The sequence below is a fragment of the Carlito syrichta genome, unplaced genomic scaffold, assembly GCF_000164805.1.
Source record: "Carlito syrichta isolate Samal-C Ts95f unplaced genomic scaffold, Tarsius_syrichta-2.0.1 Scaffold130667, whole genome shotgun sequence".
NCBI classification, from domain to species: Eukaryota; Metazoa; Chordata; class Mammalia; order Primates; family Tarsiidae; genus Carlito; species Carlito syrichta.
In genome coordinates, this window is record NW_007074763.1 from 5,302 (window position 1) to 7,846 (window position 2,545).

The 2,545-nt window shown below is 53.2% G+C and overlaps 1 protein-coding gene across 1 annotated transcript in view; it reads left to right on the forward strand.

Moving 5' to 3' along the window:
- The window catches only part of LOC103250595 (polyubiquitin-B), a 4,822-nt gene continuing 2,277 nt past the window's right edge, over window positions 1-2,545 (forward strand). Inside the window, exon 1 of the mRNA XM_021708109.1 lies at window positions 1-140. The gene's annotated coding sequence lies outside the window, so the exon portion shown is untranslated. The remainder of the gene's footprint in view (window positions 141-2,545) is intronic.

The following is a 2,545-nucleotide window of genomic DNA, read 5'->3' on the forward strand; positions in this document are numbered from 1 at the left end:
GGCCTCTGTCCCCTCCGGCGGTGCCAGCTCGGAGGCCGCCTCTTCTGGGCGCCTGCAAAGGCTGGATCTGTGGGTGGAGCGGATGGAACGGGGCCAGGGACACGCCGGCTTCTCGCACCTTCCAGCACATCCCATGCTAGGTCAGGGGGTTTAGGCTGTAGGAGCGTGACTTGACACCCGACTCGGAGTCCAAGTGGGACACTGAGACTTCGGGAGAGAAAACAGAAGAGTGGTCACAGCAGCAGGGCAGGGCTGCTGGGCCAGCACTAGGGACCCTGGGGCCTCGTGTCCTTTGTCGTGGGAGACTGTCCAGAGAGGAATGTTTACAGCAGGCGTCCACCACGAGGGCTAGCCAGCGCCTCCCAGCCCCCCACAGAGCTGTGACCATCACAAATGTCTCCAGACACTGCCAGTGTCCCCCGAAGGGCAATCACTCCTGGTGGAGAAGGCTGTTCTAGAAAAACACAGTCACCTCTTTTGGGGAAGCCCTTTTCTCCTCCCCTGCCTCCCACTTCTTGCCCTTGGGGAAATGTCAACTTCGGCTGTGCTGAGGTCGGGGAATGCGGGCGCGTTTTCTAGAATTGTTCCTGCTAGAGACAACATGAGTCTCTCCCCAGAGCTCACCCTTGGCCCGTTCCCGCCTGCCCTCCCCCACCTCTGGAGTCAGGGTTGTTTTTCTCCCTACCTCTTGGACTCCGAAAAAAGCTGTCACAAGGCTGTGACTCACCCTCCATGCAACGTGACTCAGGCTGGCAGCAGGGCTGGCAGCCAGGAGCTCGCAGGGTGCGTCTGGAAGCCTGGCAGGGCCCTGGGGAGGAACCTCGGCCTCTTCGTCCTTTGAAAACCCCTTCCGGACACGTTGGAAGTCACTGGGGCCTCCTGCTAGGCCTGGACATGACCTGTTACTTTTATGATTTGTTTCTGGCTTTTATGATTCTTTCCTGGCTCCTTGAAAAATGTTAGAGGTGACAGCATCCACATCTACTGTGAACAACGCTCAGACCTCGAATCCTCACACAGATATACGGGCTTAAGTTTCCCCAGGAAAGACGGAGTAGGCTGGTTTTGGTTCGACTCATTATTATTATTATTATTTTTTGAGTTGGAGTCTCCCTCTGTCGCCCAGACTGGAGTGCAGTGGCCGCTCCCGGCCACCGCAGCCTCGACCTGCTGGGCTCCGGCGATCCTTCCGCCTCAGCCTTCCGAGTAGCTGGAATTACAGGCATGGGTTTGACTCATTTTAAGTATAACCTTTAAATAATAGAATGTTCACAGCCTAAATCAGGAATGTGGTCCCTTCTTAACGGCAGAACATCTTCCAGCTAGCAGACTTTTTTTTTCTTGAAAGCTTTAAGAGTAGAAATAAAAATACCTCCCCCATGTGCAAAAACAGGGAATATTTCTAGAAGAGACTGGAAGGAACAGTGGCTGGGAAACTCAAGGCTTAAGGGAGACTTTTCACCACAGACTTCTAAAAACCTGTTTTAAAATCTCACCATGCTCTTATGTCTCCAAAGGCTTTCCAGACAAGCTGAAAAAATGACAAGAGGGGACACAGCGTTGGGGAGAGATGCCGGCTGTTGATGTCCCCCCAATCAAGATTAAATTTGCCAGTAGAATCACAGTTCCTAGTTCACATTTTCAACTTTTTCCCCAGAAATATCCGAGACTCAGATCTGTGTCCTTCATTTTGATGTTTTTCAGGGTTTTTTTTAACTTTTAAATTTTTTATTTCAAAATTGTGGGGTGTAATTCAGGGTTAGGTATACAGATATTCATTATGCCCCCTGTCCCCAGACAGATTCCCACTACTGCCAATCCTGCCTCCCCACCCCCCAATCCTCCCGGCCTGCAGTCTCCCGCTACTGTCAAGTTTGTAAGTTTTAAAACAGAATTTACTAGCGAGGAGAAGGAAAAAAGAAGATTCAGGGCAAAGGCCTGCCATGAGTGAGTTTCTCAAAAAGAATCCTATCATCCCAGCTCTTTGGGAGGTGGAGAGGGGAGAGGAGTGCCTGAGGCCAGGGGTTCGAGACCAGCCTGGACAACCTGGTGAGACCTTGTCTCCACAAGAAATCAAAGAATGAGCCTGTTGTGTGGCACACGACTATGGTTCCAGCTACTGGGAGGCTGAGATGGGAGGATCACCTGCGGTGGCCTCGAGCGCACCCCTGCCCTCCAGCCTAGTGAGACTCAAACAAAAAAAAGTCTCCGGCGGACATGGGGCAATTGGGGTGGGGGTAACATCAGTAAGGGGACCTGATCTCAAACCAGGCCAAGTGGACACCCAAGGGCGGCCCGACCTTGACCTGCCTGACCTTGACCTGTACGATGCCCACTTGTATGCCTCGCCCCACATCTTTGAAATAAAACTTAAGAAATGGGGCAATCTCACCGAAAACGAACACCCGCAGGTCACCCTGGGGCCCCCGCGACACCTCAAGACCCCGGCCCGGGCCCACGGGAGGCTCAGGAACCGTCTAGAAGGTTCTAGGCCTGCCGGCCAAGCAGTTTCACGCATCTGGAGCGGCTTTCCGCCTCCCCCCCC